The following is a 15714-nucleotide window of genomic DNA, read 5'->3' on the forward strand; positions in this document are numbered from 1 at the left end:
GTTTTTCTCAACCCCAAGTCTTTACAAACAGGATGATTTTTTTTTTAACTTTCTCTGGTGCTGCTCTCCAGTGTTTCTGAGCTCATTCAGGCCTCAGATTCTTTTAGATATTCTGAAAAACCTCTTGTTTTGGCAGCCTCCCTATTTCAGCTGAAAACAGGCGCTTTGGACAGAGAGTAAAATGAGCTCATCAAACATTCAGAAAAGGGAAAGAAATACAGGTAGAATTTAGTTGAAAATTTGGGGTACCTATTTGAATTAGAAGTCTGTTTACATAGAAAGTAAAGGCCATTTATTTATTGGAACTATGTACCGACACTTGAGGGAGCCATTAGTAATACAAGGTGTGTGCATGGTAGGGAAGAGAAAAGAAAGGCTCACGAGTTCTTGTGCTGAGGTCAGCATCATTATATTTATGCTGTGTATGTCATGATGTTCAGTCTGCTTGATGCTTCATTTTTCTCCAGGAAGCCTCATTTAGACAGGTAGGGATGAGGGGGATTCTACTTCTTTACTCCCTCTCTTCTCCAGCTCTGTTGCTTTGGCAATCCTTACCCTCTTTATGTATTCATAGTAATGACCATGGGTATGACCGTGGGTACAATTCATAAGCTGTCTAGATCCTCCTTCATTTTCTTAAAAATTATCAAATTCTTTGGCCTGGTTGAATCTCATTTGGAGAAGATCAGCGGAATGAAAGCTCTCTGCTGGCAAAATCTGTGTCATTTTGTATTTGTATCTGTGTAGCACAATGGCTAACATAAAACATGAAGGAAATGAATGAAAAAGATTTATTAAGAACCTACTGTGTTTCAGGCAATGTGTTAACCCTTGGGGATATAAATATGAAGTAAGACAATCCCTACCCTCCAAGACTTACATTCTAGTAGGGGAAGCAATACATGTAAGGTACCTAGAAGAGAGAGTCTCTGGAGAGTAAGACGAAAGATTCATTGATACATTTAGTAGACAATTGATATGCCTTTTCAGGAACAAAAGGTAGTGTGTTGATTAGATTACTGATGCTTGTAAAAGGTGAAAAGCTTAGAGAACAGTGGGGGAGAGGGTGGCAATTACAATGCAGACAGCAAAGTGACTATGATAGAAGGCTGGATAGGAAGTGAAGTGCTGTCCTGCCTGGTGATCTGGGACCACATAGATATAGTGGTTTACTTGCATTAGTACTTATTCACCAAGCAAGACAGCTGACTAAGTGTCCATTTAATTGATTTGAATGTATTTGAAAACATAGCTCCAAGAAATGTAATTTCTGCAAATACGCACATACCAAAAATTTGAAAAACATGGATTTATATTTTCTTCAAGATGTGTGGTATTATGTTATTACTGATTTTTTCTTGAAAAAATTTCTACTTTCTTATATTTAAAGACTGAATTCATTTCTCTGACAATATCAATGAATATCAAAGGACACTACATATGTCTGTGTGGGTGTGTATACTAGAAAGTAAAATGATAGGCATATGACATAGCAAGAATAACTAAAGGACAGCCCACTAAATTTATTTTTATCTACCACATGTCAAGAGATGTAGAGAAAAGATCATTGGATGGACCCCATATGGCTGATTTATAAGAAGACATAAATAGAAGCAAAAATTGGGATGTGTACAGCTTCCTTTTAGCTATTTCTCACGTGTGACACTAGACACTTCTTACTGGCTGTCTCCTATGCCTGGAATGTTGTCACTCCTCATTTCCACCTTATGGTTTCCAAGACTCGGTTCAAATCGCACCCTTTGCAGTTGGCCTTTCTGGATCTCCCCTCCCCATTCCTGACATTCTGGGATTGCTTTGATTTTTATATCTTGTTTAAATAGCTGTTTGTCTATTGTCTCCACCATAAGAATGTGACTTCCTTGAGGCCAGGGTCCGTGTCTTTGTCTTTCTTTGTATCCCCATTGCTTATCACAGTGCTTGGCAAAATACTTAATGAATGCCTCTTAACTGGCTATTTTACTAGTTGTGTGATCCTGGAGAAGTCTTATCTTCTCTCTGCTTTGGTCCACTATTTATAAAATGAGGAAGATACTAGCACCATTCTCACAGAGTGGTTATGAGGAATACTTGAGATAGCATACTTAAAACTATTTGTAGGCTTTAAGGTATTATTAGTATTACAAAACCTACAATTACTACTACTCCATTCTAATAAAGGACTCATATTAATGAGATTCTGTTGAGTTATCACGGTAAATGTCTTCCTTACCAAAGCCATCAGTTGACATAGAAAAACTCTAGGCAAATCAATTAGTTGGTGTCTAAGCAAAATTAATCGTGGGTCTAATTTCACCCCCAAAATACGAATTGACGGGCGAGTATGTCCAGATGGTCAAACTAGTTTGTCAATGAACAAACGCAGCTTTGAGGGAGTTTTGAATGCTGGTGATTTATGTTAGAAAGTGCTCTGGCTTCTTTCTATAGCATCACTGCGCTACTCAAGCCTTTGGGCTTTCCTTATGCTGAAGTCTTCTCTTTCATAAATATTTATGTAGTACATTATGCTCTGCAAATAACCCTCACATGCATTATCTCATGAGATAATGTTATAACAATATCATGGGTGGCAGAAAGGCTGTACATTTTCTCTTTGGGGTAGTGCTTTTACACTAGACTTGCTAACATGTTGCAATAAATAGGATGTGTTACCATAGGCCTTCCTTTAGAAGGTTTTTTTCCCCTTTTTTTTTAATGTTGTATCTTCTCTATTTCTCCTTTCCTTTCGTATGCCTTGCCTTACTATTTAGCAGAAACCCTTAAAAAATTGTACAACAGATAAGAGTTGGCATTCGGCAACAAACACATTGTGGGAACTTCATAAATGTTAAGTAACAAAGACATGGAAATGAGCTTCCATTATTCTTGTCTTTATTTGTATGATAAGGGAAAGAGTAATTTCTTTTTTGCTAAAAGTAAGGTTCCTAGAAGTATGAGATATGCTATCCATAGGTACAAAAACAGCTTATCTCAAGATAAGCATAGGCTCCCAGACCTGTCCTTTTTTGAAATGTTAAGGGGGACTTACTCAAGAGGAAGGATGGTAGGGTGGGGAATGGGATGAAAAAGAAACCTTGGTTTGATTCAGACTTTGTACAGGATTCAATGTTGACATAGAATTGACTATTTCAAGAGAATCTTTGCAAAAAGAACTAAGCCACTTCCTAGTTTGAAGGTGCTTATGTATTCCTAGGTCCATGAAAAGCTATTTTCTCCTTTCCTCTTCCCAACCAATTAGAAATTCAAAAAAGCAAAATACAATAACTAAATAGGAAGGGCCAGTTTACTTGAAAGCATGTTTTGCCTCACCAATGCTAATAATCTATTCCCCTGGTGAAATGGCCTGTTTGTAAATTCAAAACTAGTTGTCCTAGAGATGAAGAAGTATAAGATACCATTAAAAATTGAGTACACCATGGGGGATTTATAGGGGAAAAAATGTATCTAATTAAGTATTCATGACTATTTGAGCTTTCCACCCACACATTAAGAGAAATTATTTGGCAAAGAAAAGGTTGAAAGTTGCCTGGGTTTGCCAGTAACTGGAGTTTGAAAACTAAATGAGATGAGAGTTCTCTGGAAAGGGCCATAGAATGAAACCTTTGATTCTGAAATTCTATTTTCACTCTAAAGATGGAGAAAAAGATCCGGGAGAAAGAAAATGGGCAGGTGGGTTCCAAAAGACATAGAAGATACCTGACAGAGAAGGACAAAGAGGAAAGTATTTTTTTTCCAGAATATTTATCCATTTCTCTTTGCAGATAGCTAGAGGCAGACAATATAAACATGCCCTCCATAAAGTCACAATGATGGATAAATTGAAGGGAATAGGGCATTCAGAATCAGAGTAAAATTCTATGACTTTGTAAAACATGTTCTCTAAACCAAAGTCAGAACTAAATAACTACCTATTATAGCATATGAGGCAAATTTGGTTGAAGTGGGGGGGGGGCAGTGGACGGGTCACAACATACAGTGCCCCAGTCAAGTACTGTTGTGCTGGTCTGAGGCTGCTCATCTACCAAGGAGGACAATCCATGCCCCTTGTTTGAAGACAATAAAAACTTAGTGAAGAAAGGAAGTGACAGGTGGGGAACTGACATTTGGAGAAAGCAGGTCCCAGGTAAAAGGCAAAAAGACAATGGGATATGCAAAAGTCCTGGCCAGGTCCAAGTGAAAGGAATGAGAATGGTTGTGCTGTGGTACAAGGGAAAGTAGCTTGGGGTCAGTAGGCAGGAAGACCTCAGTGAAGAAGAATACTCCTCTCCCCATATGTCAGTCTTCTGGGGCTAAGCTCCAGTCACTGTCCCAGTTACAGATATGATTTAGATGATCATGTGATAGATACAATATATCAGCTTCATAGTGAAGCCTATATGGCTAAATACAGAAATAAGAATTTTATGGTACACCACTTTTATCCTCAGCTCCTTAGTTTTGTTCAGTCCAGAGATGTGTCCTGGTACCATTCTCCATAGAAGTTCAAAACTTTATTGTTACTATGTTATTCTTATTGTATTTTATTTCTTAGCTACATGTTTTGAAAAATGGGGAAAAAAAAGAAAGTTGATAAAGTCTGTAAAGTTCAGTCATGCCTGACTCTTCACTGTCAATTCAATTCATTAAGTATGTAGTAGACACCTAGTATGTGCAGGCCTCAGTATTGGATACTGGAGGAGATATGAAGTTTAGATAGTTCAATGTGATTCAATAGTCATTCATTGAGCACCTACTGTATGCCAGTTATTCAGCTGGACCCTAAAGCACTCAGGATCTTACTGAGGACACCTCAAGTCCTTGGGCTATTTATTTGTGTTCTCTTTTCAGGGCTGGTGGTGCCTTGTAGCCAACAAGTATTTGTGGATGACATAAAGGAAAATAAAGGGAATTAATGGATATATAAATAAATCTCTCCAAGAAAAATGCTACTCTTGTATACTCTAACTAAAAGACCCCATATTCTACAATGCACTCAGGGCCTGGGTGGCTACTACCACTAAATTAAGCATTTTTACTATATAGGAAGTTTTGAGGGCATACTTGTCTTCTTAACACTTTAAACTCTTGCATGATTTCTTGAAGTTTGGGATAGGGAATGGGATTATACTTGTTGTTTCATCAATGTAGACAACTACCTCTAAGGAAACTTCCTCTACTACCAATGCAAGTTGGCACTTTCTCTACAATTTACAGTCTGACAGAGATGCGTAGAATACTGAGGTGTTGGATGACTTGCACAGGGTCACACAACCACAGGTTGGACCAGAGATAGGATTTGAACCCAGCTCTTTCTGGCTCCCAGGTAGGCTCTCTATAAACACTACCATGTTACCTCTCTTTCTGAGACCCAGGAATCTTGAAAACACCTATGTTTTTGCCATTTAAGTAAATCATTAAAGGACAGTTTGTGGCTTTGCATAAATACAGACTAGGTCTTCCAGCAGGTTTATTATTGTTATTATTGTTATTATTATTATAATTACTGTTATTAGGACTTGGTCTCCCCATCTCACCTAGGTTGGAAATGTGACAGCTTCTCTTGGGCCCATTTCTACAACCAATTGGCATAGGAGCTTTGACCTGCTTTGTTTCTGACATGGGTTAGTTCACTCCTCCTTTGGCCACCTGGTGGTGTCCTGCTCTTGAGGACCCACCACACTGATGCTCATCAGCATTGAGCTCAGAAACCCTTGGTGGAAATGATCCACCAGCCTCAGACTCCTCAGAAACAGGGAGTACAGGCATTTGGCATTAAGTTCCAGTAGGTATATTAGAACCTAATGTACTGCTGCAAAAGTAATTGATGCCAATCTAACCTGTCGCTCGGTTGTTTTTCAGTCATGTCTGACTCTTGATGACCCCATTTGGGGTTTTCTTGGCAAAGATGTTGGAGTGGTTTGCCATTTCCTCCTCCAGCTCATTTTACAGATGAGGAAACCGATGCAAATGGGGTTAAGTGACTTACCCAGGGTCACACTGCTAGTAAGTATCTGAGGCCAGTTTTGAACTCAGGAATCTGAATCTTCCTGACTCCAGGTCCCGGCTGTATCCATTGTGCCACCTAGCTGCCCAATCTAATCTGAGGAGCATATTATTTTACTCAGTTTCTCTCTCTGTCTCGGTCCTCTTTTCTGTCTCTCTTCCTGTCTCTCTGACTCTGTTTTTATTTCTGTGTATCTATATCTCTTTCTCTTTGTCTCTGTGTTTGTCTGTCTTAGTCTCTGTCTCTGTGCTTCAGGCTCTGTGTCTCTGTCTCCCTCGATTGATATCTCTTCCTCTCCTAGAGGAAGTATGACATGGTGGATAGAATGCTGGTTTTAGAGTCAGGAAGACAACAGTTCAAATTCTGGTTTATACCAGCTCTGTGATCACGGCCAATCTTTATATGCCTGAGACAACTCCATAGTACTCTTATCTACAGCTATGTCCTCCTCTGTCTCTCTCTCTCTGTCTCTGTCTCTCTGTCTCTGTCTCCCTCTGTCTCTCTCTCTCTCCATACACACACACACACACACACACACACACACACACACACACACAATATAGTATACTTGGAAGGAATTCTCATGAAAGGAGTCTCCCACAATGATGAAATCACAGATCTCTCTTTTGTTGTGCATCCTTGTCTCACAGAATCAGTTCCCTTTGTCCCAATGAAGAGATGTGTTTGGGAGTTAAAACATAACAAAGGCAACTAGGTGGTGCAAGTGGATAAAGTATTGGACCTTGAATCAGAAAGACCTGAATTCAAATCCTTGAACCCTGGGCAAATCACTTAACTTCTCTTGTCTCAGTTTCTTCATCTTTAAATTTTTGGGATAATAATAACACCAACCTCCCAGGGTTGTTGTGAGAATTAAATTAAATATTTGTTTAGTTCAGTGACTGGCACATTGTAGATATCTAATAAATGATTGCTTCCTTCCTAATTTACCACTTTATATTTGACCAAAACCCAAAACATTTTACTTATTGTATAAACAGTGATTAGATAAAGAGGTGCTGATAGGGAGATTGGGAAAAGATGCTTTAGTGAATTGAGAAATTGATATAAATAATGTTTTTCACCAACACACACATACATAATATATATTCGATCCTATGCCAAAGGTTCTCCCAACTCCCCTTGTTCCTTGGCTTTCCGTATTGTACAATTCATGCAGATTGAAAGCACAGTTCCTCAATGTGATTAAAAATAGAATAAATGCCAGTGTTTCTCCCATTCCCAGTGAAGACAGGCAACACTTTGCCCATTGATTTCTTAAGAGGGAAATTGCATGCATGCAAATTTATTTTTACCCAACCAATTTAGAATCAAATGCCAAGTTCTTCTTTTCTGAAAAAGTCTAGAGTAGAAGCATTCTGTTTTGATGGATCTGATGAAAATGAATGTTAGCTAAAGTCTGATTGGGTGAGCATGTATGAGAGAATTTCTAAAGTAGGTGAACTTTCTAAACCAAGGTTGTAGCAAGAACCAGACGATTCTTACTTAAAAGAAAAAGGAGAAAATGGGTTGTCCTGAGCCTAGAGGAATCATAACTATACAACTCTTCCTATGAAAGACACCTGGAGGCTGTATCAGACTTGCAAACTCAAAATGAATCAAGAGATGGCACGGTAGGCAAAAAACAAAAGTTAATGTGATCTCATACCACATTAATATGGTGTCCAAAACAAGCAAATAATGGAGGTGATCATGCTGTTCTCTGACTTGGTCAGGCTACATTTTGAGACTGGAGCTCAGTTCACTGAATCCTAGCATCATAGATTTAGAGCTAGAAAGGATCCTAGAGAACACTGAGATCAACTCACTTATTTTGTAGATGAGGAAAATGAGGCACGGAATGATTTAATGACCTTCCCAGGATCACATAGCCAGTGTCTGAGTTAGAATTTAAACCTAGTTCCTGACCGAAGTCTAGTGTCCTCCCCAGAGCCCCATGCTGTCTCTAAAGTTCTGGAGATCAGAGCTATAATAAGAACCTCTTTGATCTAAAATAAAAACAGTTTGGAGTGGAGGAACAGTGCAAAAGTCAATCTGACCAAAGGTATAGTCCCAATAGGAGAAAGGGCTACCTGTCCCCCAGAGTGTTCAGTTCAAGTGCTGGTGAGAGAAAGGATGGGAGGAAAGGAGAACAATGGGATCCCACTGGTGGTGACCCAAGTCCAAGAGAAGTAAAACCATGCTGAATAGAACAGAATAGTCAGGATTTAGGAGACCCAAGACATAAGGATTATGGTTTTTTTCACCTGGGAGGGAAAATGCACCTTCCTGGATGCTGACTCCTGAAACAAAACTCTGTTTGCCTTTCCACATCTGCAGCTCCTTCCTTCCTTCCTTCCTTCCTTCCTTCCTTCCGTCCTTCCTTCCTTCCTTCCTTCCTTCCTTCCTTCCTTTCTTCCTTCCTTCCTTTCCTCCTTCCTTCCTTCTTTCCTTCCTTCCTTTCTTCCTTAATACTTACTTTCCTCTCCTCCTTCCTCTCCCTCTGTCCAAATGGGGTATCATACTCATACCTGCAGGTGCTCTGCCTAAAGGAAAATAAATTTTGGTCTCTAAAACTTCCAAAGATATCTTGGGGTTTATGGGCTAAATTTCTTTCCTAAGGACCATGTTTAAACCCAAGTCACTCTGGCTCTCATTGATTGTCCAAACAGTAGGTCCCAGTCCAAGCTTAGGGGGTCATTGTTTGGGGCCTGATTGCTTGTAAATAGAATTATTTCTTTTTTGTCCAGAAATCCTGAGGGGCTTCCCCTCCTAGATTGATATTTTTTTTGACTAGGTAAAAAAGGCCATTCTTTGCCTCATTTCTTATCTAGTCTTAATCATTGAAAGGCCATTGCCTCAGTCAAAGTGAGACCTGTTAAAAACCTTAGCTTTAAAAGACCATGGAATCCCACTGCTTCCCAGGCTATCTGCAGTTGTCCTGATCTATGTCTATATCTGGAGCCACTGGACTTAGATGACTCCAGAGTAGAAAGTGAGACTGGTGACTTTACATAGCACTCCCTCGCTTTAAATCCAATTCACTTGCAAGTCCTGGCATCACCTCCCTGATGTCATGGTCCTCTTAGAGAATGAAGGACAAACAACAACAACAACAGCTCTTGTGGGCACAACAGTTCGTGAAGGATATTGACAAACTGAAGTTAATAAAGATAGTTTGCATTAAAAGTTGCATAAAGAGGACTGACAAAAGGCCATTAGATTAGACAATTAAGAGAACCTTGATTACTGGAAGAGAGCCCTTTCAGTTGAATGATGGGATCAGAAGACAAACTGCAAAGAGAGGGGGAGGAAAGGACATGGAGGCACCTACTGTAGATGGCCTTCTCAAGGTGGCTAACTTTAAAGAAAATCTATAGGATTATGGCTAGTGAGCATATAACAGATCATGTTAAGGGTTTGTTTTTTGGTTTTTTTTTTTTGAGGATGAGAAAGACATGAGCTTATTTGTAGGCAGTAGGGAAGTAACCAGTAGGCAAAGACAAAGGAGGCAATGTTATGGAAAAGGTGGGATGGAAAGAGATCTCTTGTGCATTTAGGACAAGGAGAAGGGCCACTTCATCATATGAAACAGAAATGAATGAGACAATAATGGAAGGCATCTGAGTGAAGTGAGATAATGAAGGAGGAGAGGGGGAGAATTCTAAGGGAAAGGCCTCAGTTTTTCAGTAAAATATGAGGCAAGACTGTCAGCCAAGAGAGCAGGGGGAGGAAGGATACGGAAGGTTTAAGGGAGATGAAAAAAAAATTGGAAAAGATATTTTGGTGAGCAGGATAGTGAATTAATTGAGCATATGCAAAAGGATTGTGATGTTGCAGTGAGGGCCCAATTGAGATTGCTTAAAACAAGTTCATAGTGGACCATATTCAGCATAGTTTAATGATTTTTTTCTAGTTTCATTCAGACCCAGAGAATGATGGAACATATGCTCCAGGAAGCAGGCACAGTCAAGGCAACCCCCATGGAGCTATAGATGGCCATAGAGGGTGCCTCTCTGTGGAGCTGTAGGTGACCTATAGCACAATGGACATAGGCAGCTGGTCCCATGAATTCGGTGTAAACAATTCCCCAGCTAGTGGTGGGTTGGGTAAGATCAATGCTATTGATCACTACTCTATGTGAAACATGCTTTGTCAAGTGAACAGACACACTAGAAAAGAGGACAGGCGTGCCCAGCGCGTGCTTTGTAATGCCATTCTGGCTATTGTTTCAGCTGAGAGAATTGCTTTCTTTATCCCACACCTTGGCACACCCCCCTCCCCTCTGTACTAGGGCACCCATCTGCTGGGACTGGGCATTTCATAACAGCCTGCATTCCATAGGAGGAATCCATAAATGTGGAAGGCCAGACTCCAGAATTTCTGTATTATTCATAGTGCACATTCATAAAGTACAAAAGGAGTGGGCAAAAGGCAACTTGTGGGATGATTTCTGCCACCCCATAGTCCTCTCTGACTGACACCAGGTGGCTTGGCCCCTGGCCATTGCAGACCGCCCACTGTGAGATCCATTGGTAGCTGGAGTGATACAGGCTTTAATATCTCCATAAAAATGTTACTATTCCCATCAGAATATTGGCAATCCTACCATCATATGGGGATGGGTCAAATGACTATGAAGTTCAGTCACTCTCTGATGAAGAATTTGAATTCATTTCTTTCTCACAGTGTCCAGTCCCTATCCACCACATCCCATTACTTAGCATTACTGAGCATGGTACTGAGTAGTGTTCAGTGGTGCATTGTATTGTCTAGAGTTTACCAAGGAATGCTTATGGGGCTTTAAAAAATTGGACATCTATTTCCCAGAAGTTAGACAGTGCAAGGGAGACTAGGAAAGATGTAAAAGCTCCAATGGAAAGCAATAATCTGTATGTAACTACCTAGTCCCTCCTGCAACTCTATGTTCCAGTCAAGCTGACACACCTCCCACCTCTGAGCACAGACTGTTCCTCTGGTCTGGAATGTGCCTCTTCCTCACCTACACGTCTTGGAATCTCTGGCTTCCTTCAAAGTTCAGTTCAAGTGGCATTTCCTACATAAGGCCTTTCCCAAATTACATTGCATAAATTACATTGTGCTTCTTATCCTTGAAATTATTTTGTAGAGATTTCATATTTATTTGTGTATATAATTTCTCCCCCAACAGAATGTTAGCTCTTAGAGGACAGCGGCTGTTTTATTTCATATATATATATATATATATATATATATATATATATATATATATATATATATATATATATACACATATGTGTGTGTATGTATATATACACACACACATATATATATATATATATATATATATATACATACATATATACACACACACATATATCCCTAGCACAGTGCCTGGCACATAATAGGTGTTTAACAAATGTTTGTTAAACTAAATTGATTTGATGCTAAAGATTTGTAATCATATGATATAGAATGACATTAATATAAGTCTGAAGGGGAAGCTATCCTGACTTTCTCAGGCATATGGGTTGTTTGCCAAAAAGAAACCACCTTTTGAATTTTATTTTTTCCAAAATTTACTCTTTTTTCTGATTAACAAGTATCCATACTCTCTCCATCCTATACCCCCTTAAAAATTTAACAACAGAAAAAGAAAAAGCAAACCCTAGTAAGAAGCACAAAGCCAAAATAAATTCCCACACTGCGTGGATATTTGGCAGAAGCATGGGTATATAGGTTGACTGGCACTTCCACGTCCCATACCCTTCCCATGAAAATTGGTGGGTATTGTATGTTTGAGCTCTAATCCTCCTTCATCCTCATTATTTTCCAAGTTCATGTCCATATAGTGAGTACCATTCCCCAAACACCACTGACAGGAATTTGCTCAGCAACCCTCCTTCCCCTTGCCCTCCCTGCCCCCCAAAATAACAACCTACGTATCTACAGTATTTCAAGGTTTGTAAAATGTTTTCCTACCAACAGCCCTGTCAAGTTAAAAAAAAAGCAAATACCATTATATCATGTTACAGTTAAAGAAACTGAGGCACAGAGAAGTTAAATGGCTTGTCCAGGATCAAACATCTGAGGCAGGATTCATGTATCAGAGACATCATTCATATTTAAACAGGTCTTTATTCATCCAGGTCCAGTATTCACTCCATTTTACCTTGTACCTTCTCATATGGCATAAAGAATAGCTTGAAGGCAATTTTTTAAAGGTCATCAGCATTAAAAGAGGCAGCCATGGTACACTGAAGAGTTGACCTCAATTCAAATACAGCTTCTGACTCCTGCTGGTGAGAAAATGCCAGCCTGAATCAATGGAGGGAACTTCTTAACCTAAGAATTTCATGTACTAATGAAATCACAGGCCGTACTCCCTACTAAGTTCTATAAGTAAAATCTGAAATCAACCATTCTGTGCCTCTCCCAGTCTTATATAGCCTTCTACTGAACCCCACTCATTCATTTACTCAACAAGAATCTCTTAAGCATTTACTATTATCTCAGGCACTATGCTGGGCACCAGGGGTAAAAGGGCAAAAAAGGAAACATTTCTTTCCCACAGGAAGTTTATATTCTACTAAAATGTCAGCTTCTAGATCATGAAACTGATTTTACACATTGCCTGTTAGATCCACATTCCAATACTTGAAAAAGCTATGGCTTTAGTGGTGTATTTCCTTCCCTTCACTCTTTCAGCTCAAAATCCCACCATGCCTTAGAAATAGTCAAACATTCATGCAATTACCAGGTGGCCAACCTTCTGATAATGATTCTCTTCATCCTTAGCTAAGTTAACCTTTGGAATAGATCTAGCCTGTCAAGAAATGTTAATGCAAATCCTTTGAAATTTAGGAGGAATAATCAAAGATTATCTTCTATTGACATAGTCACCAACAGCATAGGGTTACCTCTTTATCAAGAGGAAGGAAGCAAAGTATGATTTCAGCAGAAGAGGGAATCCACAGTGGCCCTAAGATATACATATATATATATATCAAATCTCTCTGATGTTCACATCATACTTCCAATTTTAAATGCTTCAGGTTCTAAATGGCTTACCTTCTGCAGGCAAATAGCTGATTCTCTGAAAAAGGAGAGATGGTTTTAAAAAAAAATGACAAGACACCAGGTTTTAATGGATTAATCAAAGCATAGGGTCTTGGCACTAACAATAAACAGAGCTGAGTGGGTCGATCACTGGGCCCAGAGTTAGGGAGATGTGAGTTCAAATCTGGACTCAGATACAGTTGAATGACCAGCAAGGCACTTAACCTCTGTCTACCAGTTTCTTTCACTGTAAAATAGGAAACCTAATAGCATCTATCTCCCAGGGTTGCTGTGAGAATCAACTTAGGCAATATGTGTAAAGTGTTTAGCACAGTAGCTGGCACAAAGTAGGTGCTTAACACATGTTTTTTTTCCCTTCGCTTTCTTCTACTCCTTCCCCAGAACCAGTTCTGAGGCAACCCACTGGGAGACCATGTGGCTAGGTGACAACCTTCCCAAGAACTCCTTTCCTTAAGTCCAGAAGAAAATTAGTTTATAGTATAGTTGAGAACAAGGAAGAGGGACAGAAGCCAATTTAAGGAAGTTACATTAATGTTTAATATTAATAATAGATGCAATAGGAAGCTGGATGCCAATGAATTTTTGATTTCTGATACTTCCTCCCTGGACAGTTAACCATGGGTGATTAGCCACAGAAGATGGACTGCTGGCACCTCACTGTTGCCATTCTTAATTGCCACCAATTGGCCACATCTTCTTCCCAAGAGTGTCTTTAAAATCCCCAGTCCCCACCCCCCACTACACGCAGCACAGGTCTATTTCTAGCCAGCTCCACTTCAAGTCTACCAGCTCAAGTTCCTCCCAACCCTCCAGGAGTTAATATTCAGTCCTTCCGTTTGGCCAAACCTTGAGGTTGAACAAGTGGGGGTGGAGGAGGTGTCTGAAGCAGGACAGATGCTATTATTAATAAACATAGATGCAAATGAATCACAAACAAAAACCACTTAGGGAGCACTCCCTCCACGATACAGCACAATGAGTATAGCCCTAGCTTTGGAGTCAGAGGACATGGGTTCAAATCTTTCCTTTTCAATTTACTACATATTTGACATTAGACATGTCATTTAACTTCTCTGGGCTTCAGTTTTCTCATCTGTAAATTGACGAGGTTGAAATGTCCCCTTCAGGCTTGAAGACCGTGAGCCCATGATTGTGGCACAGTGCTTAGGTGCTGGGCTTAGATTAGGGACAACCTGAAATCAAACCCTATCTCTGACATTGACAATATCTGTCTGACCCTGGGCAAGTCACTTAATGTGTAAGTATCTCAACATCCAAATACCTAGCACTTAGTTACTAAGTCACAGACAGTTTGCCTCTACTGAGGTGAAAGGAATTTCTTCTGCTGCTGCTGATAAAATTGTAGATTGTTAGGATATTTGAAGATTCTTGGCTCCAGCTTCTACAGAGAGGTCTCAATATAGCAGCTAGGTGATGCAGTGGATAAAGCACTGAGCTTTGAGTCAGGAAGATCTGAGTTAAAATCTAACCTCAGAAACTTACTAGCTGTGTTGCCCTGGGAAAGTTACCTAACTTCTGTCTACCTCAGTGTTCTCCATTGTAAAATGAAGATCATAATAGCACCTATCTCCTAGGGTTGTGAGGATACAATGAGATAGTATTTGAAAAGTACTTTACAAATTTTAAAGTATATTATAATTAGGAAGGAGAAGGAAGGAGGAGGAAGTGGAAGAGGAGGAGGAGGAGGAGGAGGAGAAGAAGAAGAAGAAGAAGAAGGTTTTATAGTCATACTAACACTCTCAGAATTTCTGTCTATGGTCTAAAGACTTTTTTGGTCAATAGCAATTACCTGCTGAGAACCCAAGGGTTTCTTCTATTCTGGTTTATAGGTCAAATGATACTGTCCTGAAGTTATACTTTGGGGAATTCCAACCAAGACAGGGTTTCTCTTGTACCAGGAACCAGCATGGGTTGACAAATTTCGAGGAGGGGCAACATCTCTTTAATCATATGGCATCTAGAACTGACTGTCTCTAAGAGCTGAGCCCGAGGAGTGACAGGCTCTTTTCTCCCTTCCATAAGTATATTTGTGTGTCTTGTATAATTGTGTCAAGTTAGCACCATTCTTTTTCTTGCACAATAGATTAAATATTCTGACATTCACAATAATACCAACGTTGACTCCTTGAAAGTAAAAATGGTAGAAATTAGCCTAGGTTTAAAGGTTGATCTTGGCTTTTCAGCACGATTATTTTATGGACCTGGTTTAGTACTTATGGCATAATGTGAGTTGTCTTTATGATAAAAATATCTCTATATTGGAAGGTTTTTTTAAGGGTGTTTTTCTTTAAAAACAATTCCATTTGCAAATTTCTATTTATTAACCAGTTTCTGATAGGGAAATTAAGGAAGACCCTGTGAAGTTAGCAAAATTGTCCTAGGTTGCACAGTTCCTAGTTGAATCCCAAACCAGGGGTGATTCTATTTAATCTGCACTTCCTAACATCATTGTATATATAGAAGAGCGACCACTGAAATACGAATCAAGAGACCTATAACCTAGACCTTCTCCCCATTCAATGAGCTGTGTGATCTTAGGGAAGTTGTTTCACCTCTCTGAATTTATTTCTTCATCTGTAACATACAGAAGTTGGACAGGATTATCATTCAAGAGCCTCTCTAGCCTTAAATAT

Source organism: Trichosurus vulpecula, chromosome 1 (assembly GCF_011100635.1).
Source record: "Trichosurus vulpecula isolate mTriVul1 chromosome 1, mTriVul1.pri, whole genome shotgun sequence".
NCBI classification, from domain to species: domain Eukaryota; kingdom Metazoa; phylum Chordata; class Mammalia; order Diprotodontia; family Phalangeridae; genus Trichosurus; species Trichosurus vulpecula.